This window comes from Macrobrachium rosenbergii, chromosome 7, assembly GCF_040412425.1.
Source record: "Macrobrachium rosenbergii isolate ZJJX-2024 chromosome 7, ASM4041242v1, whole genome shotgun sequence".
Lineage (NCBI taxonomy): Eukaryota > Metazoa > Arthropoda > Malacostraca > Decapoda > Palaemonidae > Macrobrachium > Macrobrachium rosenbergii.
Window position 1 is genome coordinate 492,501 of NC_089747.1, and position 27,500 is coordinate 520,000.

Genomic DNA, 27,500 nt, shown 5'->3' on the forward strand with positions numbered 1-27,500 from the left:
TTCCCTTCTCGGTGGAATTTTCTATACCTTCAATATTTTAAATAGAATGTTTGCTATCTTAACAAGGTAGTAAAACACAGCATGAGACTTTAGCCTGGACTTTCAAGTCCGAAAAACTAAGCTAATGACAAGTCCAAAACAGACTTTCGCGAGTCCACAATTCAGGGTTTCTCCAGCTCAGGGCAAAAAAAAAAAAAGTAATAATGGAACGACTTCTTTTTTTATTTGGTTTTATTTTAGTCTCTCTCTTTTTTCTAGCCCATTTTTCATCCGTCCACTGACCGCCCTCTCTCTCTCTCTCTCTCTCTCTCTCTCTCTCTCTCTCTCTTACACATAACGTCAAAGAGTGAAATTCACGAGGCACTAATGCCAGAGTTGAAAAGCTATTTTCTCCAGACTGAATATTTTAATCACATTTAGAAAGGATAACACATACACATGCACATACACACATACACACACACACATACATATATATATATATATATATATATATATATAAATATATTTTATATATTATATAATATAGGTATAGGGATATATATATATATATACATATACAGTATTGTATATATATATATATATATATATATATATATATATATATATATATATATATATATATATATATATATATATATATATATACATATGTGTGTGTGTGCGTGTGTAATGGGCTTAGCTATAATATTCAGTCTGGAGAAAATAACTTTCCACTCCCTGCAATATTGCTCATGAATTTCACTCTTTGACATTGTGAGAAGAGAGAGAGAGAGAGAGAAAGAGAGAGAGAGAGAGGTGGGGGGAGGGGTTCAGTGGACGACTATGAAAAATTATCTAGGAAAAAGTGCGACTAAAATAGAAAAAAAAAATCAGTAGTTCCGTTACTTTTTTTTTTTTGCTCTGGGCTGGAGGTCCCCAGAATCCTGTGGACTTACGCAAGTCTTTTTTGGACTTGGGATTAGCTTGGTTTTTTACTTAAAAAGTCTAGCCTTAAGTCTTAAGCTGTATTTTATTGCATTTTAATGATAGTGAACATTCTTTTTCCAATGTATTAAGGATATAGAAAGACCACTGAGTAAGGAAAATTATCTGAAGATTTGTAGATGTATTTAACAGCAAATCATAAATAAAAAGTTTCAGTGACCATAGTAGTTGTGACGCCAAAAAAAACTACCAAATTAGTTAATGGATTAAAAACCATATTCTAAGGAAATTGTAAGTACGTATATAATTATATATATATACAGTATATACTTTACATAGTGTATATATATATATATATATATATATATATATATATATATATATAGATATATATATATATATATATATATATACATATATATATATATATTATTATATATATATATATATATATATATATATATATATATATATATATACATATATATATATATATATATATCATATATAATATATATATATTATTATATAATATATGTATATATATATTATATATAATATATGTATATATATAGTATATATATATATATATATATATATATATATATATATATATATATATATATTTATATACATACAATGAAAAGCATCTTCCATCACAAATTAGAATTACAACGGCTCCAAGTTTAACGAAGAATTTTCATCATGAGAAATATCTCGTCTTCCTTCTACCTCATTCATTAAATCATTCCTCCTCTTTCACTGAATGAAAAGGAAAAATGACAAACCGGGATTTAATTAAGCAAGCATTTTGTCTGGGCTCAAAATAGCAAGACCATTTCAACACTTGCTAAGTAATTTGATGTTGAGAAGCTGGTCTATTTTCTCGCATTTAACGATTGAAGTATTTATTTTTTAATATTTATTTATTGATTTATATATTTATTTTTATTTCATTTACTTGTTTATTTACTTTATTTATTATCTTTTTGCTTATCTTCACTGGAATTGGTAAACTCGCACTAATAAAATTATTATTATTATTATTATTATTATTATTATTATCAACCCAAAGACTACAACATTTTATTATTATTATTATTATTATTATTATTATTATTATTATCAACCCAAAGACTACAACATTTTATTATTATTATTATTATTATTATTATTATCATTATTATTATTATTATTAACCCAAAGGCTCCAACAAGAATATCCCCGCCCACGGAAAACAACTACCAAGGTAAACAACAAACAGAATAAGAGAAACAACAAAGAAAAACAAAGAATGCGAAACAACAATACGACGAGATGAGACTCACCTGAACATTTTTTTTCCTTGTTAAGAAACAATTTTTCAACACTTAGATGAAACACAGAGAGAGAGAGAGAGAGAGAGAGAGAGAGAGAGAGGGAGAATGAGAGAGGAGAGGAGAGGGAGAGGGAGAGAGAGAGAGAGAGAGAGAGAGAGAGAGAGAGAGAGAGAGAGAGAGAGAGAGAGAGAGAGGAGGAATAAAAGAGAGAGAGAGAGAAAGGAGGAATCAGAGAGAGAGAGAGACAGACAGACAGAGAATAAAGGAAATTTACATTTCAAAAGCATAGACAAAAAAAAAAAAAATAATAACAAAAGCCTTATTCTGAAAAGCAATATTCAGCTGCTTTCGTGAAAGCAAAGCGAGTCCCGTTGCTTGCTTTTATTCAATTCTCAACTCGAAGTCTGACCGGCACTGGATTTCCACACAGCGGCGTTTGTCGAGACCCGAAAGGATTCGGCGAGTTTAAAAGCGCCCTAGGCGACGAAAGAGGTAGGCGTGTGTGTGTGTGTGTGTGTGTGTCTGTGTTACTCTGACATTTCAAAGAATTCGTTGGGGGATTCCAAGTGATTAAGGGAAAGTGCTTTTTTTTCCTCCGTGAGAATCATTTTTTTTTTTTTTAAGTCGAGGGTTTCATCTTCATACAAGACTGGAATATTACTTTGCTGATATTCCAGTATTTTCTCTAAGCTTCCAGGCATCAATAAAGGGAATATTCCAGAATATTTTACTGTTTAAATCAAAGGTGTCATCTTCATACAAGACTGGAATATTACTGAGCGGATACTCCAGTATTTTGTATAAGTTTCCAGGTATCAAAAAGAGGATATTCCAGAATATTTTCCAGTTTCAATCGAAGGTTTCATCTTCATACGAGACTGGAATATTACTTTGCGGATATTCCAGTATTTGCGCTTTGTTTCCAGGTATCAATGGAGGGAATATTCCAGAATGTTTTACTATTTAAATCAAAGGTTTCTCTTCATACAAGGCAGGAGTATTGTCTGGAATATTACTGTGCGGATATTCCAGTATTTTGTCTAAATTTGTTATAAAAAATGGGAATATTCCAGAATATTTTCCAGTTTCAGTCGAAGGTTTCATTTTCATACAAGGCTGGAATATTACTGCGTGGATATTCCAGCATTTTGTCTAAGTTCTCCAGGTATCGAAAAGAGAATATTCCAGAATATTTCACTGTTTAAATCAAAGTTTTCATCCTTCATACAGGGCTGGAATATTACTGTGCGGATATTCCGGTATTGTGTCTAAGTTTTCCAGTTATCAAAAAATGGGAATATTCCAGAATATTTCACTTTTTAAATCGAAGGTTACATCTTCATATAAGGCTGGAATATTACTGTAAGGGCATTCCAGTATTTTGTCTAAGTTTCCAGGTATTAATAAAGGGAATATTCCAGAATATTTCACTGTTTAAATCAAAGGTTTTATCTTCATACAGACTGGAGTATTACTGTAAGGGTATTCCAGTATTTTCTCTTTGTTTTCCAGTATCAAAAAAATTGATTTTCCAGTATTTTTTCCACGTATCAAAAAACGAGATATTCCTGAATCATTTCCGGTTTAAATCAAGGGCTTACTCTTCATTCAAGGCCTGAAGACTCTTGTGGGGGATATTCCAGTATTTTCTCTTCGTTTTCCAGGTATTTAAAAAAGTAATATTCCAGAATATTTTCCAGTTCCAATCGAAGGCTTGATCTTCGTACAGGATTGCTGTGCTAATATTCCAGTACTTTCTCTTTGCTCTTTCCAAGGTTTCCGCTTTGTTTTCCAGGTATAAAAAAATGGCAATATTCCAGAATATTTTCCAGTTTCGATCAAAGGTTTCATCTTCTTACCAGGCTAGAGTATTACTGTGTAGATATTCCAGTACTCTCTCTAAGTTTTCCAGGTATCAAAAGAGATATTCCAGTATTTTCTCTAAAGTTTTTCAGATATCAATAAAAGGGATATTCCAGAATATTTTCCAGTTTAAATTAAAGGTGTCATCTTCATACAAGGCTGATATTACTGTGTGGATATTCCAATACCTTTCTTTGTTTCAAGTATCAAAAAGCGGATATTCCAGAATATTTTCCAGTTTAAATCGAAGGTGAATAAAGGTTTCGAAGAAATTATATATATATATATATATATATATATATATATATATATATATATATATATATATATATATATATATATATATATATATACATAATATATATATATATATATATATATATATATATATATATATATATACATATATATTTCTTCATATTCACTACTTATCTTTTTTTATTCGTTCCTTTCTGCTTCTCCTTATTCTTCTTCTAATAAATATAATTTGTCCTGCCAAACGATTTCCCAAATTACGGGTCAGCCTTCAAGATAATTATCATAAGCCATTTTAGCGTGACACTCATGTCAGCGTAATCCGGATACGGATAATGAATAAAATAGTTAATCCCGGATTACCATCAGGCCGGATAAACGGGTTTTCTGAATGAGTAATCCATTGATTTTCTTTGCTTGTGGTTAGATAGTTGATAGTTGATGTAGGTATGTATATATATATATATATACATACATATATATATATATATATATATATATATATATATATACATATATATATATATTATTATTATATATATATATATATATATATATATATATATATATATATATATATATATTTATATTATATATATATATATATATATATATATACATACATATATATATATATATATATATATATATATATATATATATATATATATATATATATATATATATATATATATATTATAATATTTTATATATGTATAGAAATTCAGATTTATATATATATATATTATATATATATATATATATAATATATTTTGTAATGATATTATATATATGTATTTATATTTACTTAGAAATTCAGATTTGGCAATTTTGTAATGATATTATGTTACTGAGGCATACTTAAAGCTAAAGAATAACTAAACTTGTGTTACAATCTCTCTCTCTCTCATTTTTATCTAGTTTTATCTAGTTATTAGTCTGTTCAATATTGATCCTAAACTTCCTTTTTGTTTGTTCATAGGATATTAGGAGTTTCCTTGACATGTGTTACATACAAACACATACACATACATACACAAACATTAACACATACACATACACACACACATACGCACACAAACGCTGCTGGAGGACAGATATTGGCTATTAACAAATAACATTATCACAATTTTATTCTCCTGTAAAAGAAAACTATTGTGTCGTCTTTGTCTGTCCGTCCGCATTTTATTCTGTCCGCACTTTTTCTGTCCGCCCTCAGATCTTAAAAGCCGAGGTTGAGAGGGAATGCAAATTGGCATGATCATCCACCCTCCAGTCATCAAACATACCAAAATTGCAGCCCTCTAGCCTCAGTAGTTTTTATTTTATTTACAGTAATGTTAAAGTTAGCCATAATCGTGCTTCTGGCAACGATATAAGATAGGCCACCACCGGGCCGCCGTTAAAGTTTCACTGGCCGTGGGTCATACAGCATCATACCGAGACCACCGAAAGATAGATCTATTTTTGGTGGGCTTGATTATGCTCTGGGCAGAAAACTCGATTGCGCCTAAGAAACCTCGGCGCATTTTTTACTTGTTTCCAAAGCATAAAAGCATAAAAATTAATACCTAAAATAAAGAACGGAACTAAAATAAAGCATATAAGTAGGGAAGGAGACCGCAGGGGCCAAGTAAATAAAATAAAGAAAGAAAAAGAGAGAGAAAAAAGGAAGGCTTTGCGGATGCAGACCCTTCTTACGTAGCTTTCTGGAGCCTTAATTCAATTTCCCCATTACCGGTGGCTCTGGGCTTTAGCCCAGTGGTCCTCTCTCTCTCTCTCTCTGCTTTCTGTATAGTAAATGTGTTAGATACACTCTCTATTTTCTATCTCTCTGTCTCTCTGTGTTTTACATACAGGAAGATATACTCAGGTACACTCTCTCTCTCTCTCTCTCTCTCTCCTCTCTCTCTCTCTCTCTGCTATTATACAGTGACATACACTCAATTTCTATCTTCTGTCTCTCTCTGGTTGTAATATACCACGTAGTGACAGCAAGTACTCTCTCTCTCTCTGTTACTATATGACAGCAGATTCTCTCTCTCTCTCCTCTCTCTCTCTCTCTCTCTCTCTCTCTCTCTCTGCATTATATACAATAATAGCAGATAATTCTCTCTCTCTCTCTCTCTCTCTCTCTCTCTCTCTCTCTCTCTCTCTCTCTCTTTCATATATACACAGTAATATATCAGCTATGAAACATTATAAATGGACCGGCTCCCTTTCCCAAAAGATTAATCCTCGGTGTTTTCTGAACCGGTAGACCAGTTTGTTTGGATAATTTATCTTTTTATTTCTCTCTTTTTTTTTATTTATTTTCCAGGGTACAACTTCATTTCAATTACGGTCCAGAGCGACTGAGGCTTCATTTTTCATAAGCCTTGGTTTTATTTAAGGGTATATAGCGGTCGCTTTCTGTATGGAAGGGTAAGACATTTTAGAAACAATTTGTATATATATATATATATATATATATATATATATATATATATATATATATATATATATATATATATATATATATATATATATATTATATATGTAAATATACATATATATATATATATATATATATATAAACATTATATATATATATATATATATATATATATATATACATATATATTATATATATAATATTCAAAAACCGCTGATCTACAGGAATGCCAAAATTCCTATTTATCGACGAAAGCTTTAACGACAAACAAAAGCCGTTGCAACTTTCGACGCCCAAATAATTCTCTGGAACTAATCTGATTTTGAGCATAAAAGTTCGAATAACTTTTATTTTTATTTTATTTTTTAGACATTTTGATTTCAATGCCTGCTGGGCGTTATATTTCGTCAAATTCGACACATCGGGTGAGGTGTATTCGTGTGAAAGCTTTGTGTGTGCGTGTGTGTGTGCACGCGCGCGTGTGTGTGCGTGTGTGTGTGTGTGTTTGTGTGTGTGTGTGATGTGAAGGTATGTCCAACAATATGGAACTGATATTCTTTCAGCCATATGACTAAGGGGACAATTTTTTAATATTTATAAAAATAATAAAGATATTTTGACGTGTATGCGAATGTGTGTGTGTACCTGTGTGTGTGTTTGTGCATGTTTGTGTGTTCGAATAGGATGTGTAGGTGTGTATGTCAAATAATATGGATTATACATTCATTCAGTCAAGTAACCAGGGGGAAGGTTTTGGTCTATTTTAAAGAAAAAAAAATCAATATTTTTGACGTTTTTGTGTGTGTGTGTGTGTTTGTGTGTTTGTGTATGTGTGTTTGTGTGTTTGTGTGTGTGTGTGTTCCAGTAGGATGCCAAGGTATGTCACATAATACTGCCTTGCAATGGAATAGATATTCATTTAGTCAAGAAATTAAGGGAGACGATTTTTTCATTTTATGCACAGAGTACAAATGATATATTTTTGTCACTGTTCCTTCTTTTTACAAATTCTCGCCAACGAAACTAAACACGAACTCACCGGGCGGGTTTAGTCCGATTTTAAGCAATAATAAACAAGCACTTTTCACTTACCAATAGTAATCAAGAAGGCGGTTTTTTCAGTTTTCTGTAAAAGAAAACTATTGTGCCGGTTTTGTCTGTCCGCACTTTTTCTGTCCTCCCTCAGATCTTAAAATCTACTGAGGCTAGAGGGCTGCAAATTGGTATGTTGATCATCCATGCTCCAATCATCAAACATACCAAAATTGCAGCCCTCTAGCCCCAGTAGCTTTTATTTTATCTAAGGTTAAAGATAGCCATGATCGTGCTTCTGGCAACGATATAGGATAGGCCACCACCGGGCCGTGCTTAAAGTTTCATGGGCCGCGGGTCATACAGCATTATAACCGAGATCACCGAAAGATAGATCTGTTTTCGGTGGCCTTGATCATACGCTGTAGCGGCTTTACAGAAAACTCGATTTCGCCGAAGAAAATTCGGCGCATTCTTGACTTTATTATTGTTATAGAGAGGATGAACCCTATTCATATGGAACAAGTCCACCACAGGGGCCAATCCAATGACTTGAAATTCAAACTTCCAAAAGGATATTACAGCGTTCGGTTGAAAGAAGCAACGGAAGAAAATTGGAAATGCAGAAAGAGATTAGTTATTAGTTAAGAAAAACAACAAATTAGCAAATAAACAACAAATGCACAAATTAATATAGAGAGAATTTTAAATGAATTATTGATATGCGACAGAATCCAGGACTATCAAATGTTTTCTCCCTCTCCCCTCTCTCTCACACACACACACACACACACACACACACACACACACACCACACACACTCACACACTCTCTCTCTCTCTCTCTCTCTCTCTCTCTCTCTCTCTCTCACTGAAAAGGAGGAAGAGTTTTTCCCTCCTCGGCAACAAGCGTAGCCTATGTTCCTATGTCCAGGTATTCGTCGGGTATTCCTGAACAGCTAAACAATTTAATCTGCGCCATAAAAATTGTCTCTTACGTGAAATTAGCAGCAATTAGAAAGTCATTCTCGTTGTAGTGTAATTACTGGAATCCTTAAAACAGCTCGGGAGTTTTGAGGACGAAGGGATTACGGATTTTGCATTAATATAGGCAGGGTTCAGATGGGGGATTAATTTTGCTTTGAGTGTTTGAAAGTAATTTGTAAATGCTAGTTATGATATTATTGTAATGGGTCAGTTTTACTTAATTTTGGAATACTGGATTTTTAGGTATGTCGTATATTATAAGAAGTTTATAACTATATATATATATATATATATATATATATATATATATATATATATATATATATATATATATATATATAACTATATATATATATAGAGAGAGAGAGAGAGAGAAAGAGAGAGAGAGACGTGCTTCAACAAGATAACCTCTTCACCAATTTACGTACAAAATCATGCGAATTCTCCAATGCACAATAGACCAATCCTTCACGACCAATCTATACACGAATATTCAAGATTAAAATAACGTGAAGAACAAATGAGATTCTTCGGGATGCATTCCACCCCCCCTTTACACCCTTTCCTCCCCTTACATCCCCTCCCGAAAAAAGTGGGAACGACTTATATATATAACAAGTAAAAAATTCGCTGAAGTTTCTTCAGCGCAATCGAGTTTTCTGTACAGCCGCTACAGCGTATAATCAAGGTCACCGAATACAGATTTATCTTTCGGTGGCCTCGGTATAATGCTGAATGCGCATCCCATTTAAGTTGAACCACGGCCTAGTGGTGGCCCGTCCTATATCGTTGCCAGACGCACGATTATGGCCAACTTTAACCTAATAGTTAAATAAAATCCACAGGCAGAAGGCTGCAATTTGGTATGTTTGATGATTGGAAGGTGGATGATCAACTTACCAATTTGCAGGCCTTTAGCCTCAGCAGTTTTTAAGATCTGAGGGCGGACAGAAAAAGTGCGGACAGAAAAAAGTGTGGACACGAAAAGTGCGGACGGACAGACAAAGCCGGCACAATAGTTTTCTTTTACAGAAAACTAAAACCGAAGTGTCTCTGAGTTCATTCAATGAAAAGACAAAAAAAAAAAAGGAAATCTTTGACCTACCTTCTTTGTTCCAACATGGCGAAAGATTTATGGATTCGGACAAGTCTTTGTCCTAAGGGATTCTCCCACCTTCTTTACCGTTTAATAGACACATAAAACACGCAGACACACACACGCGCGCAACAGAGAGAGAGAGAGAGAGAGAGAGAGAGAGAGAGAGAGTAATGGCCATCCGGTAATGAGTTTTCGATTTACGGCCGTGTTCCGGATACACTTTCCTCATCCGATTTTTTTTTTAAGGTTTCTTATCGTCTTGTCTATTAGCGGTGGGATGCTCCCGACCGCTCCCCCCCCCCCAAGCTTGGAAGGTGAGGTGATTCTCTCTCTCTCTCTCTCTCTCTTAGTTGCCTGATTAAGGCTTTTTTAATCGCTCTTTCTCTTTCTCTCTCTCTCTCTTCTCTCTTAGTTGTTTGATTAAGGTTTTTTAATCTCTCTCTCTTAGTCGTCTGATTAAGGCTTAGTTGTCTGATTAAGGCTTTTTTGTTAAACTCTCTTTCTATATCTTAGTTGTCTGATTATAGGCTATATTTAATCTCTATATATATATATATATATATATAGTTGTCTGATTAAGGCTTAATCTCTCTCTCTCTCTCTCTCTCTCTCTATTAGTATGCCTATATATATTTATATAGTTGTCTGATTATATTTTAATAATCTCTATCTATATATATATCTTAGTTGCCTGATTAGCTTTAATTAATCTCTCTACATCTCTCTCTATCTCTACATATCTCTATATGATATATATATGATTAATTTTTTGTTAAACCTCTCTCTCTCTCTCTCTCTCTTTCTATATATATATATATATATATATATATATATATATATATATATATATATATATATATATATATATATAATCAATCTGAAAATCCAAATTCACACCAGCAAGAGGCACAAGATCAATCCCACGGGCGAGAAACGAAAGGGCCTATTTTCTGAAAGCTAAATCATGCCACTGTCAATCCAAGCAGTGAATTAGGATTGTATGTCAGTTGACTGTTGTGGGTCACAATGACCATGGTATTTAATGATATTTATACAGAAAATTCCCAGAATTTTATTCCTGTGAAGTCATATATAATACACTACAAATTCTCGAAAGGCCCATAAAAATATTTACTCGTGAAATTCCCAGAATTTTATTCAGTCACACTCAAATAAATTGAACTGCCAATTCTCTAAGGCCCGTAAAAGTATTTGTTAAAAAAAATTCCCAGAATTTTGTTCGCTCAGTCAAAAAATGGAACTACCAATTCTCGAAAGGCCCGTAAAAATATTTATCCATAGAATTACCAGAATTATACGACTTAAGTCAAATTCTCGAAAGACCCGTAAAGATATTTATTCATAAATTTCCAGAATTTTATTCGAGAAAAGTCATGTAAAATACACTACCAATTCTCAAAAGGCCATTAAAAGTGCATATCCATAAAATTTCCAGAATTCTATTCGACCAAACTCAAATTCTTGAAAGGCCAGTAAAAGTGGATATCCATAAAATTCCCAGAATTTTATTCATCTAAAGTCATCTAAAATAAACTACCAATTCTCGCAAGGCCAGTAGAAGTGGACACCCAAAAAATCCCCAGAATTTCATTCTCGCAAAATTCCCAGAATTTCATTCGCCCAAAGTCAAATAAATTCTCGAGAGGCCAGTAATAAAAAACTGCATATACCAGAGAAATCATGAGGTGGCAAGGATTTATACGGTTTATGGTCACAGGCCGTCGCTGGGATTTTATATACTTTTATTTACGTTTTGCTTCTGCTCTTATTTTTGCAGAGAGAGAGAGAGAGAGAGAGAGAGAGAGAGAGAGAGAGAGAGAGAGAGAGAGAGAGAGAGAGAGAGAGAGGAGGATTTTTATTTTTAAATTTGTTTTTTCTCTTTTTGCGCATATTGGTTTTTCCCCTTCCCCAATCCATGCTGTGTCCTGAGAGAGAGAGAGAGAGAGAGAGAGAGAGAGAGAGAGAGAGAGAGAGAGAGAGAGAGAGAGAGTGCCCACTGAACTGGCAGGGAGGCAGAGAGAGAGAGAGAGAGAGAGAGAGAGAGAGAGAGAGAGAGAGAGAGTGAGAGAGCCACTGAACTGACAGGGGAGGCAGAGAAGTGAGAGAGAGAGAGAGAGAGAGAGAGAGAGAGAGAGAGAGAGAGAGAGAGAGAGAGAGAGAGTAGAAACTAGATAGGCCGCGTTTACCACTGAACTTACAAGGGAGGCAGATTAAAAAGAGAGAGAGAGAGAGAGAGAGAGAGAGAGAGAGAGAGAGAGAGAGAGAGAGAGAGAGCTTCGTGGACTCAACTTTAAACGTTCCACAGAAATCGAATGTTTGACCTCAGAATGTTTTTAAGGTCAAAAAGGAAACCATTATCCAGCACAGGTGATTGAATGGAGGTACCAGACCCACATATGCCGGCATATATATATATATATATATATATATATATATATTACATATATATATATATATATATATATATATATATATATATATATATATATATATATATATATATATATATATATATATATATATATATACAGTAATACTGTACATCCCATATTTGTGATATTATATATCATTCTATTTTATTATTTTTCTTATAAATCTCTGAATTTTTTTTTTTGCAAGTCAGTGAGCTAAATCATGAGGCTAATTACTTATGCTCAGTTGAAGTCATTGCATTTCTTAAGAAGTTATCTGATTTCTTAAGAAATCGTTGCATTTCTTAAGAAGTCATCTAATTTCTTAAGAAATCGTTGCATTTCTTAAGTAAGCACTGGATTTCTTCAGTAGTCATTGTATTTCTTAAGAAGTCATTACATTTCTCAAGAAGTCATTGCATTTCTTAAGAAGTCATTGCATTTCTTAAGAAGTCGTTGTATTTCTTAAGAAGTCATTGCATTTCTTAAGAAATTGTATTTAAGAAATTGTATTTCCTAAGATGTCATTGTATTTCTTAAGAAGTCATTGCATTTCTTAAGAAACCATTGCACTTCTTAAGAAGTCATTGCATTTGTTAAGAAGTCATTGTATATCTTAAGGAGCCATTGTATTTCTTGAGAAGTCATTGCATTTCTTAAGAAGTCATTGCATTTCTTAAGAAGTCATTGTATTTCTTAAGAAGCCATTGTATTTCTTGAGAAGTCTGCATTTCTTAACAAGTCATTATATTCCTTAAGAAGTCATTGCATTTCTTAAGATGTCATTGTATTTCTTAAGAAGTCATCATAAGAAGTCGTTGCATTCCTTAAGAAGTCATTGCAATTCTTAAGAAGTCATTGCATTTCTTAAGAAGCCATTGCATTTCTTAATAATCGTCTGGTCAACACGTAAAAAAATCCCCAGAATTCGAAACGTTTCTTAATATACGAATAAAACAAAATATACATTATTAACACTTACATGGGACTCTATTTAGCCTCAACTATACAAACAAGTGACTAATATAATCAACCTTTATACGAGAGGCTAATGACATCGTCCATAGATTTTACTTTCACTGTGAGTATTTTTTTTTACCTCTCTCTCTCTCTCTCTCTCTCTCTCTCTCTCACACACACACACACACACACACACACACACAAAAGCCTCATAACTTTAGAGATATTTTTATCGCCTTGTTATACCTCTCTCTCTCCCTCTCACTCTCTCTCTCTCACTCACACTCCCTACCCCTTCTCCCATAACAAATGTGTCTATTAAACACGGCAAATGGCATAGTTATGTTGTTGGGATTAGGGAAGCTCTCTCTCTCTCTCTCTCTCTCTCTCTCTCTGGCATCAGTGGGCTTAAAAATGTGTGGGCCAGTTATTCATTGTTATTTTTGTTGAATCAATAAAGGTGAATCCACTTTTATATAATCTGATTAGCGGTTAGGTATGACTTTAGGGGAGGAGAGAGAGAGAGAGAGAGAGAGAGAGAGAGAGAGAGAGAGAGAGAGAGAGAGAGAGAGAGAGAGAGAGAGAGAGAGAGAGAGAGAGAGAATTTACGTGATAAATGAGTCTTACTCATTTTTTACAGCGTTTCTTAGTGATTTATATGACCTCTTCATTTGCATAAGGAAGCCCCCAGGTAATAAAAACATTCTCTCTCTCTCTTTCTCTCTCTCATTGTACCTTTACTTCTCCCCAGATAATAAAACATCTCATTTACTCTCAAGTTCCTACTCTCTCTCTCTCTCTCTCTCTCTCTCTCTTTCCATACACCTTTATACGTACGGTCATGATGTTAGGAACATGTAATATAAAATCAAAATCAAAATCCTTTTCTCTCTCTCTCTCTCTCTCTCTCTCTCTCTCTCTCTCTCTCTCTCATGTCCCATTGAGGTCCGGTGAAAGGAAGGGGAGGACGTCCCCTTTCCTCTCCCCCTCCCCTCCCCCTCCCCCTCCCAAAAAAAGAGGCAAATCATGCGAGAGAACATTGACTGAAAGGCAAAATCTCTTCTCCCTTTTGATTCAAAGAAGACAGATTTCTTTTGATGAAGATAATGACATATCTCGTAAATGACTTCCCAGCGTTCTTTTTCGGGGCGGGGGGAGGTGAAAAGGGTTGTGGGGCAAAAGGGGAGCTAGGGAGGGAGGGGGAAGGGGTTAGGTTCGCTGACATCAAAGGAAGGCCGAAGATCTGTTTGTTTTTATGAAGCACCTGTTAGATATGGCTTGATTTATAATGTCCCGGAAAAGGAATGTCTTGTTTTTTATTTTATTTTTTTTTTTCGTTGAATATTTATTTGTTTGTTTGGTTGTCTTCTTTTTGCAAAGAGTTTTTCTTCCTTCCGTTATCTGTCTCTTCAATTTTATCGTATTTTTTTTTTAAATCTTTTTTTTTGCGTTTTTTTTATTTCTGTAGGTTTACTTATTCAGTGCTTACGAAGCCAAATATATTTTACAAAATATATATGTTACAATATTTGCGTTTGGGCCATCTGTTCAGTTTGTGACTATTCTTTATTAAAACACACGCACACACACACACATTATATATACATATATATATACACACACACACACATATATATATATATATATATATATATATACATATATATATATATACATACATACATACGGTATATACACATATATACATACATTTATATATTTGTGTGCATTTGTGTGTGATTGTGTTTCCCTGTATATCCATGCAGCTTTCCCCACTGGAGAAAGTGACTTTAGAAAGTGTTAGAAACCACCTCACTCCTCACATCAAATTAAGCACAATGGACTTCCCAGGCAACTACAGACCAATAACCGTAATACTACGCAGCGCATTCATTGAGAAAATTACAGATAGAAATTTATGAATGAACAAACCTCCAATTCCAATCCGCTAGGTCGTAGCCACTTGGACCCCCAAATCGGCAACTGGCCCGCTTTCAATATTCGGGATTCATATCAAAGTTTCATTTCCGGAACCCGTATGAATCCGCCTCTTTATAGAAAAATATAGATAAAAAAACGGGGAAAAAAGAATATTGGTTTTATTTACCAGCCGAAGCGCTTGCGCATTCTATACACTCGAATGCCATACCCTGCGAACAAGATGTATATACATACAAATGAGTACGTATAGTCTTTTGTCCATTTTCTTCCGTTCTTTTCAATATTTTCCCCGTTTAATTACCTATGCGGGATTTCAAACGAAAAATAATATTTCCGCAGCGGTTGGCGAAAGAGAACCGGCCTAGTTTTTATCCTTTTTTTTTTTTTGTCTATCAATAAATAAGCTTTTTGCAATATTGGGAATCGTTTGGAGATTTGCAGATTGGGGCCGATTGGACAAATCCAATCGGATTTCAGCGTTATTCTCCCCTTTCACTCGAATCGTTGTCGGCTGGTTTTATTGGCATGGGATATAGTATAGTGTAGTATGGTGTGGCTGAGTTGCGAATAGTGTAGGAAAACGGTGAGTAACGTGAATTTGCCCAAAAAATAATTTACTGTACTTCTCTGTCGACTGGTTTTATTGACGAAGGATGTAGTACAGTGCAGTATAGTGCAGTATGGTGTGGTGGAGTTACAAACAGTGTAGGAAAAAGGTGAGCAACGTGAAATTTCCCAAAAAATCATTTACTTCTCCGTTAACTGGTTTTATTAGCTAGGGAAATAGTAGTATAGTGCAGTATAGTGCAGTATGGTACAGTGGAGTAACAAATAGTGTAGGAAAACGGTGAGTAACGTGAAATTGCCCAAAAAATCATTTACTTCTCTGTCGACTGGTTTTATTGGCTAGGGATATAGTAGTATAGCGAACTATAGTGCAGCATGGTGTGGTTGAGTTGCAAATAGTTTAGGAAAACGGTGAGTAACGTGAAATTGCCCAAAAAACCATTTACTTCTCTGTTGACTGGTTTTATTGGCTAGGATATAGTAAAGTGCATAGTGCAGTATGGTGTGGTGGAGTTACAAATAGAGTAGGATTTACAGTGAGTAACGTGAAATGGGCCCAGAAAAATAATTTACTTCTCTGTCGACTAGTTTCCAATGAAACTAGTCGACAGAGTAGTATAGTATAATATAGTGAGGTATGGTGTGGTGAAGTTTCATATATTATAGAAAAAGCAACGAGTAACGTGAAATTGCCCAAAAAATCATGTATTTCCCTGCTGACCGGTTTTATTGACATGGGATGCAGTATAGTGCAGTATGGTGTGGTGAAGTTACAAATAGTGTAGGGTATACAGTGTGTGACGTGAAATTACATAAAAAAAATGTGGACAAAGTCGGCACAATGGTTCTCATTTCAGGAAACTAAAACTGTGAAAGCAATTCCTATCACTTATCAGCTCCTTTGAGACGTAGTCACTGAATACGCCAAATGATTATTTACCTGGAAATCAATTTAGCTCAGGTAGACTTCGTTACCACTTCAGAGAAAGCAGTAAATAGATCCCCGTGTTCATTCCAGTAATTGACGTTGAGTCTGACCCTACATTCCTCTTCTCAAGGATGAACAGTTTGGTGAAAGATGTTGGTGTACTTAATGACAGAGAGAGAGAGAGAGAGAGAGAGAGAGAGAGAGAGAGAGAGAGAGAGAGAGAGAGAGAGACTACATTATCATTCATTATCAGAGAGAGAGAGAGAGGCAGACAGAGAGAGAAAGAGAGAGATATTATCATTTACTATCATAGAGAGAGAGAGACAGACAGACAGACAGAGACGGAGAGATACTGTATTATCATTCACTATCTCGGAGAGAGAGAGAGAGAGAGAGAGAGAGAGAGAGAGATTATAATTTGCTATCAGAGACAGAGAGGGAGAGACAGATGATATATTTACTATGAGAGAGAGAGAGAGAGAGAGAGAGATGATAATATCATTCACTATCAGAGAAAAAAAGAGAGAGAGAGAGAGAGAGAGAGTATAATATCATTCACTATCAGAGAAAAAGAGAAAGATAGAAAGAGAGATATTAAATTTTCATTTACAATGAGAGAGAGAGAGAGAGAGAGAGAGAGAGAGAGAGAGAGAGAGAGAGAGAATACTACATTATCATTCACTATCATACAAAGAGAGAGAGAGAGAGAGAGAGAGAGAGAGAGAGAGAGAGAGAGAGGCCACACCATCATTCACTCTCACACTAAACGCAATCCACCTTCACTGAGCATTACAGTATCCGCCAAAACTGACTCAGAATTGATACCAAGAATCATCATAGCGTGATCCATAAGACAGGCCAGTGATTGTCACACAATCCTGACATTTGCAAAAAAAAAAAAAAACTGCAATAAAAAAAACGTTATTGCTTTATCCATAGCAAAACGGAGACTAGTGTTTGGGTTTTTCAAGTCCCTGTATCGATGTCGCGAAAAAAAATTCATTTTCGTGGTGTTTGTTGAGTTGAAATGTTTTCTCAGAGTTTTGTGAATTGAAATAAAAAAAGAATAAATTTGTAAATGTTACCCCAGTGCGGGAAAACTATTATCGAATGTTCTTTTTTTTTTTTGTCTCTTGTAGAGCAAAAATATTCTATTTGCTTCATTGAAGCCAAAGATAGTATCTAAAGCATACTTTCTCTCTCTCTCTCTCTCTCTCTCTCTCTCTCTCTCTCTCTCTCTCTCTCACACACACACTTTTACTACTTTTATAACTGATAAAATATTCAAAGCAGACTCTCTCTCTCTCTCTCTCTCTCTCATTTTTACAACTACTAAATATACTATCATTATTAATTATGAATTGCCATTTTAGCTGCTTCTTTGAAGTAGAAAAATTATAATTCTCTACATTTTTGTTGTTTCACAAAAAATAAATAAATAATATCCTGGAATTCATTTTTATTTAGTAACCATGCGAGATGTGCAGTCAGTCTGCACTCAAGTCTAAGGCGTCAGTAAGTCAAGTCATCTCTCAGTCTATGTAATGTACTATTAAGCCTGTCTGTCAGTCTCTGAAACTTACCAATAGTTCATAGCCTATGTAATGTACCATTAAGCCTGCTGTCAGTCTATGAAACTTACCAATAGTTCATCTTTCAGTCTACGTAATGCAGCATTAAGCCTGTTGTTAATCTACGAAAATTACCAATAGTTCATCTCTCAGTCAATGTGATGTACCATTAAGCCTGCTGTCAGTCTAGGAAACTTACCAATAGTTCATCTCTCAGTCAATGTGATGTACCATTAAGCCTGCTGTCAGTCTACGAAACTTACCAACAGTTCATCTCTCAGTCTATGTAATGTACAAGAAAGCTGGTCATCAATCTATTCAGCATGACAGCAAGCCTGTTTTCAGGCTATTCAATACGGCGCTAAGCCTGCTGCCAGGAATTTTATTGTACCAAGACGTTTATCAGTTTATATATATATATATATATATATATATATATATATATATATATATATATATATATATATATATATACATATGTATATTTTTATGTATATATATTTATTTATTTATTTACATGTTTGTTACAAACATACCCATTTACATTCACCATACATACAGATCCATTTATTTAAACATCCAGCCAACACAAACACACACTCACAAACAAACAAACCTAACAAACATACGACCAAAACAGGCACAGACACAGACGAAAAAACAATCCTCCTTTCATAGCCCGCCCCACCCCCGCCCCAAAAAAAAAAACACACACACAGACGATACAGTAGTTTTTCAAAGTCAATTCTCTCACGCACCTCTGACTCTGAAACACTTAATCCTGCTTGAATTATGGTTTGTCAATGTAAATAGCAAAACCTGCCATTTTTTTATGATGGATTGCATGTCGCTCTCGCTACTCGCGACCTGGAGAAGAAGCAGGAGAGAGAGAGAGAGAGAGAGAGAGAGAGAGAGAGAGAGAGAGAGAGTGTTTGCTGAAAATCTTGATAAAGGTACATGAGAGAAGAAAGTAAGAAAACCTGGTTTGTTACTTTTTCTGAATAGAGAGAGAGAGAGAGAGAGAGAGAGAGAGAGAGAGAGAGAGAGAGAGAGAGAGGATAAAACCTATTTAATCAAGCAAGTCATTCGAAAACACTGAAAATATTATTTATTTAGTTTCCAGTTCATTATAAAATTCGTCATTCAATTCACCTCCATTCAGAAGCAGGTAAAAAATGCGCCGAAGTTTCTTCGGCGCAATCGAGTTTTCTGTACAGCTTATAATGAAGGCCACCGAAAATAGGTCTACCATTCGGTGGTTTCGGTATAATGCTGTATGAGCCGCGGTCCATGAAACTTTAACCACGGCCCGGTGGTGTAAGTCCTACATCCTTGTCAGACGCATGAGTATGGCTAACTTTAGCCTTAAATAAAATAAAAACTACTGAGGCTAGAGGGCTGCAATTTGGTACGTTTGATGATTGGAGGGTTGATGATCAACATACCAATTTGCAGCCCTCTAGCCTCAGTAGTTTTTAAGATATGAGGGCGCACAGAAAAACTGCGGACAGAGAGACAAACCCGGCACAATAGTTTTCTTTCACAGAAAATTAAAAAACAAGTTTTCTTAAAACCTTTCAACAAACATAAGATTACCTTCTACAATGAACCAAGTAGAACCACACATCCTTTTTAAACAGCAATCTTCGTGTCATTCCTTGAGAACATTGTAACGCGAGAAAGATTTTAATCAGAACTGACAGGAGAGACATTTTCCATTAACAAGAACACTTTCTTCGTAATTGTATTAGGAAGCATTTCCGTGGGGACTGGTCACGTGACAACACGGAAGCTAATTCCCCTGATTACTAGGGTCATTCCTGCGGTGGAAAAATGACTCGGCTATTAGATAGAAATGAGGGAAATAGCCAGCTGATTACTAGGCTTGCATTGGAAAGAGAGAGAGAGAGAGAGAGAGAGAGAGAGAGAGAGAGAGAGAGAGAGAGAGAGAGATCCTTTTTGATATGTGGGCAGTAAGTTTCTTCCTAAGCATAATTATACACATATCCGAGCACTCACTCTCTCTCTCTCTCTCTCTCTCTCTTCTCTCTCTCTCTCTCTCTCTCTCTTCGTCGACCATTAATCCAATTAATTCATCGACCTTTCTCTGTTTTGTCTTTTGAGAGAGAGAGAGAGAGAGAGAGAGAGAGAGAGAGAGAGAGAGAGAGAGAGAGAGTACTCCAACCAAAACTCCTACACGTGGGATTCTATTCTGCACCTAATGAATTGTTGCAAGCCAGAAATGAGCAATTGCAATATAGGAGAGGGAAAGTTTCATTAGAGCTGTCCTTGTGTGTGTGGGGAGGTGGGGAAGGGGAAGGAGGGGAAGGAGGGGAAAGGAGGGGAGGAAGGGGGGAGGGGGAGGGAGAATTCAGGAGTTACACCAGACTGTTGATGAAAATGATTTCGGGCCTGACACTTGTGTGGGATTTCTGACGTTCCTGGAATGAGGGAGAATTACGTAGAATGAGGGAGAATGAGGGAGAATGAGGGAGTTTGAGGGAGAATGAGGAGAGATAAGCAGTGTCTGTGTTGGTGACACTATATTTCAAGCTGGGGAAGAAAAAGATATGATGGATATTTTGAAAGGGTCTTATGATTTTTGACAGAAAAATTAAATTTGTAATATTTTCAGCTTCACTATACAAAAGGCTTTAGAAAGTTAGGTTACTAAAAAAAAAAATTGAAAAAACCGGCCTTAGTAATAATAAAAAGTTTAGAATTAGACAACATGGATATCACAAAACATGCTTAAAATTTATATAAATTATAATAATATATATATATATATATATATATATATATATATATATATATATATATATATATATATATATATATATATTAAATAAATAATAATAATAATAATAATAATAATAATAATAATAATAATAATAATAATAATAATGAAATTATATGAGATTCGAACCTTTACCAACTGGAAAATGCTATAACAGCAAAATCTTAAAAAACCTCAAACGCCAATCACCAAAATCTAAAAAAAATTACACCAAATAACAGGCAACCAACGAGCATACCGCCATTACAGCGTTATTTGGCAGCGAAGTAACAGCAGTTGCTTCTCGGGTCTAATCCGGAAAACTAATTCCGTAATTAGCGCCAATCCTTCAGTGCTCTCAGAAGCTAAATGATGTATCAGCTTTGTTACTGCAGTGGAGAGAGAGAGAGAGAGAGATAAAGTACCGTCTCAAAGCAAGCGTTACTACTAAATATATGAAATATATATATATATATATATATATATATATATATATATATATATATATATATATATATATTTATATTTATATATTGGAACTAATGAACACAAGAGCGCGTTGTTTGACAGAAATGAATTTCTGGCTCACATCAGGATCGAACCTGGATCTCTCAAATGGAAAGTCAGGGCACTACCAATCGACCCACAACGTCCTTTCATCCATTCCTTCGGAATCTTTCCCTCGTCCGTATTTACCTTACAAGCCTTGGTCAGCCATTCCAACACATTAACAGCAACATATTGCAGAGCTCAATTGCATCCCATTAACTTCTAGTATCTTTTCATTCATTAATATCTTGATTTCCTTCAACAGCCAGGTCAAAATGCCTGCCTAATCCTACAATAATCCTTCCCAACCCTACACTGAATCCTACATTAGCCCTACCAATCCTACGCCACTCATCCCCATACCTATGTTGTTTTCCACATTCATCAAATCTTCTCAATACTCACTCCATCGAAGTCAATTCAAAATGCCTGCCTAATCCTACAATAATCCTCACCAATCCTCCCCAATCCAACACTAGCCCTTCCAATCCTACGTCATTCATCCCTACATCTGTTCTAATCTCCGCATTCACCAAATCTATAAAATACTCACTACATCGAGACAGGGTTGCATTGACTACAAACAGCATCTCTCAGTCTCCCATCTTTTATACATGGGCCTTCCAGGTACGTCTCGTTCTTGATGAGAGAGAATGAGAGAGAGAGAGAGAGAGAGAGAGAGAGAGAGAGAGAGAGAAGTAGATCTTGGCTGAGATAAACCGGTTGTGGTTCATTATTTATTCAAGAATGGGTTTCCATTGCCACTGAGAATAAACGTGATGGATCTGCTGAAAGAGAGAGAGAGAGAGAGAGAGAGAGAGAGAGAGAGAGAGAGAGAGAGAGAGAGAGAGGGAGAGTAAAGGACTTTACTAGAAGCGTTTTCCAGGGAAGAGAAACATGGGAGTAACTCCCTCGTACATTTTGAGAGAGAGAGAGAGAGAGAGAGAGAGAGAGAGAGAGAGAGAGAGAGAGGTGCCTGAAGGCCCACCATCCCCCATCCAAGCCTTTGGCACTTTGATTAGAAATTCTGCTGTCAGTCTTCCCCCTCTCAAAAGTGCAAGGTAGGAAAGGAAGGGGATATTGGGAGACTCCATCCTCATCATCATCATCATCATCATCATCATCCAATCTTTCTTTATTTGCCTTTGCTTTCATCAACGCTAATAATCCATTTCCTTCTGCTTGCTCCCCTCCTTCTTCTTCTTCTTCTTCTTCTTCTTCTTCTTCTTCTTCTTCTTCTTCTTCTTCTTTTGCTTTTTCGCGCCCATGAAATGATGTGGATTAGCAAGACGATGTGGCCTCCAAGTCCCCCTCTCTCTCTCTCTCTCTCTCTCTCTCTATATATATATATATATATATATATATATATATATATATATATATATATATGTATATATATATATATATGTATACATTGTATATATATATATATATATATAAAATATATATATATATTGTATATATAATAATAATAATAATAATAATAATAATAATAATAATAATAATAATCTGGACAGAAAGACAGGCAAAGAAAATTCGGCTCCTTGGAAAATACAAGGCAAATCTCATACAGAATTGACCCACTTCAATCCAAATTCCCTCCACCCGTTTCAACAGATTCCAGAAACACGACACTTCATAATATATGAATGACATTTCTGTAGGGCTCATCCCTCGTCTATCCATAATGAATAAATGATTTGTCCTCCAGTTATCTCCCAAGGAACCCTTCTTGCCGATCTCTCTCTCTCTCTCTCTCTCTCTCTCTGGTAATATTTCTCTTTTCTATGTTGATACTGAAAAACTGTTTTGTGTAGTCTAATCTGTTGATTAATATAAGAAGATGGAGGCATGGATTCTCTCTCTCTCTCTCTCTCTCTCTCTCTCTCTCTCTCTCTCTCTCTCTCTCTCTTCTCTTTCTCTCTCTGGCACCACATCTCTCTTCTATGTTGACAAAGACTTTTTTGAAAAAGACTTTCTTTGACAAAGACTTTGACAAAGTTTGACAAAAACTTTGTTTGAAAAAGACTGTTTGAAAACGACTTTTTTGAACAAGATTTTTTTGACAATGACTGAAGAAGACTTTCTTTGAGTAAGACTCTGTTTGAAAAAAGACTTTGTTTGACAGAGACTTTGTTTTGAAAAATACTTTCAAAAAGACCTTGTTCGAAAAGAGCCTTTGTCTGACAAAGCCTTTGTTTGAAAAGACCCCGCTTGAACAAGCCTTCCAAACAGAATCGTTACCCCAGAAGAAAACTGACTGCAGTTTTGGACGTAACAAGACTCCGTCCATGTGAACCCGCAGATAAAAATAGCAGTAGGTGATTTGTGATCTCTAATGCCACGCTTCGCGGGAAGTTTCATATCCGACATTCGACGAAATATGAGGCGGTGGATTATTGTCGTGAATTGCGCTGCTTTCAGCCATCACGGATGACAAAGCAGCCTCAATAACGGCTTTCACTTAAGCTCTAATAACGTCAATGGATGATCTTGCGTGGTTTTTCGTGCCTGAATGGTACGCGTTATGTACTTGCCTGTTTGGAATATATGAATGACTGTGATGGAGTTTTAGAGTCTGAGAGAAAAATTGGTTGGAATGAAAATGTGAATATTTTTTTTAAGTACTTGACTTTCGTGAAAGAGTTTCATATTTTTGGGGGGTGGGGACTCAGAGGACCATCTTAAGTTTAGAGTCTGAGAGAAATATTGGACGAGATAAAAACAAATATTTTGTTGAGGTATTTCACATTTGTAAAAAAGTTCCATATTATTTTAGGACACTCAGATGAATGGAAATGGACTTTGGAATCAGAGAGAGAGAGAGAGAGAGAGAGAGAGAAGATGGACGACATTGAAAACACGAATATTTTTTAGGTACTCCACATTCGCAAAAATATTCCATATTTTTTAGAGAACTCAGACGAATGAAAATGAGTTAAAATAGATAAAACATATATCAGAGGATTAACCCTGTCCATATGAAACAAGCCCACATGGACCATTGACTTGAAATTCAAGCTTCCAAAGAGTAGGTAAAGGAAAATACAGAAAGAGGGCTTACTTATTAGAAAGAAACAATAAATAAACAAATATATAAATAGATAAATAGGTAAATAAATGGAGTTCGGAGTAAGAGAGAGATAGAAGGTGACTAAATGAAAACACGAATATTTTTTGAGGTACTCCACATTCGTAAAAAAGCTTCCAGGAACCTCTCTCTTCTTCTTAGGGAATTCAGAGGCCTATCTCAACACCGCAACCGATTAAACATCAAGTTCCCTAACTCCCAAATGGGCCAATACTATCTAATTTGGGAAGCAACCCTCTAAATCTGCCGTGTAGCGCATCTCATTAACCCCATCGGCAACAAGATAAACCGTTGCTAATTAAAACATTTTGCATAAACCCTTTAGCTTCACACGTCCCCTTATTAGGGAGCTGGTGGAGTCTATTGCCTCATAATTCTGCCTCGTCGAGGTACGGGTCGGATCGAGATTCTGGGTGTCTTGAGGTATGGATTCTTTAGCTGAAGTAAGAGTGTATATTCGTTTAATTGGGTTTCAACACGACTCTAAATTATCAGTCTGTTGAAACTTGGTAAACACACCACGTATTACTGACTAGTCGCCCCAGTATGTATGACCTTGACATATGTATCGAGGTCAGAGGTTAATAATATATATATATATATATATATATATATATATATATATATATATATATATATATATATATATATATATATATATATATATATATATATGCTACATTAGATGTCTCTATCTTCAGAGCTCCAAGCTATGTGTCAAAGGATACAGGTTTTCGACCCTGACCTATTTTTAAAGGTCACTGGAAATTTGACATGTCAACATTTAATATCTCTCTAATTTTGGCGAAATTTGATAAGTAGGTATCCTTAGAATGTTGACTGTGTCCCCCTGCCCTTATCTTATAATTAATGAGGCTTCCTTTTCCACCCAAATCAGGTTGGTGCTCCTCTTGGCTGGGTGGGCCACGGTTCATGGATTCTCCCGTCAACGTGACAGTGAACGAGGGTTCACACGCCTTCCTGCCCTGCAGAGTTGCCAATCTTGGGGACAGATCGGTGAGTTAAATAGATTCTTCTTTTTTTCAGAAATACAGTCATTTTTTAATGAGATCATGTTATCTTCAGCTAAATAAATGAACAAAGATGGAAAGTACTATGATTTCTAATGACTGGTCTCTCTTTCTGGATATCTTATTTTCTATAACTTCTTTCAAATGAACACCATATTCTTTGGAAGCTTGAATTTCAGGTTAATGGCTCCCTGTGGGTTAAAATAAATTCATCTTTTTAGATAAAAAGTTATTTTCTAATTAGATCATGTTGTCTTCAACTAAATCAATGAACAAAGTTGGAAGGTACATTTTTTAATGACTGATCTCTTCTTTCTGAATTCCCTCTTATCTTCTGTTACTTCTGTAAAATTATCACCATATTCTTTGGAAGTTTGAATTTCAAGTCACTGGCTCTTATAGGCTTCTTTCATATGAATAGCGTTCAGTCTCTTGAACAATACTAGTAATATTATTTGTGAGTTATCCAGTTAGGTATAAAATACAAAATATTCTTTATAATAAAATGAAATGGTTCAACATTTCACCTAGACAAATGACTCCATTTACAAATCTGTAAAGAGCCAGTTTCAATAACAAATCTTACTTCCCACTTAAATTCCTCCATTAACATATTTCCACACCATCAACCCTACTATTTCTGATAAGACTTTCTGATCTCCAAGAGTACTTTACAAGTGTTCATTCTTGCCACTATAAATACTCCCATTCTCTCTGCATGTCCAGACCATTTTGACAAAGTTCCATCTCGTAAAAAATAGTCACACTTTTCCTGCGAAACTTAAGTTACCTCTTAGGATCTTACAAATTGAACCTCTACGACACCAGCATATTAATCCAGGTAACATATTCTAATCACTCCAGTAGCTTTCTTCTCTACGTGAAGAGAACATCCTCGCCTAACTTTGCGAAACCATTGACCCGACAATCCATTCATTCTCGCCTAGAAACTCCTACACCTTCTGCCTCACAACTTCTGCCAAGTTCATCCATTCTGTTTCGCCTCCGAATCGCATTCTGTGATTCACAGCACCTTTCCTCGTTCAGGCCGAACTTTGATGAAGCATTTGCTGTCAGGGACGGTTCCCACGTTCTTGGGATTAAGTTCCTTGCGCGGAGATGTTTTGTAGTACGTGAGTTACTGTACGTGTTTGTATACCTGTACGGGAATGTGTGTTTGTTTTTTTTTTATCCTAAATGATTGTTTATTTATGATTGTTGCTTGTATACAAACTAGGTTATTCTGGAGTACTGAAAAACACTCTTTGAGGGACGGAGTGTGGTTATATCTTTATTATTATTATTATTATTATTATTATTATTCAGAAGATGGACCCTTTTCATATGGTACAAGTACACCACAGGGGCCATTGACAAACTTCGAGCTTCCAAAGAATAGAATTTTCATTTGAAAGGAGTAACAGAAAGTAACAGGGAGTATAGAAAGCAAAGATCAGATATTAAGAGAATTAAAATAATAAATTAATAAATAATTATATATATAAAAACGTAAATAAATTATTAAAATATAAGGAGAACTTTAAAAATGGCGGAAGAAGAACTGTCAAGTATGATTTTTATGAACCGAAACTATCCATCTTTGTCGCAAAAAAAAAAAAAAAAAAAAACATACCTCACGTTCCCCAAATATACAAGTGGACCCGCTGACACTTACGTGACTCCATCAAGTGGTACATAACGAGAACGCTCTTCACGACCCTTTTAAACAACCTGAC

General features: G+C 35.1%; 1 pseudogene; it reads left to right on the forward strand.

Moving 5' to 3' along the window:
• LOC136839966 (zwei Ig domain protein zig-8-like) overlaps nucleotides 1-27,500 on the forward strand; it is a 94,292-nt pseudogene that overhangs the window by 27,440 nt on the left and 39,352 nt on the right.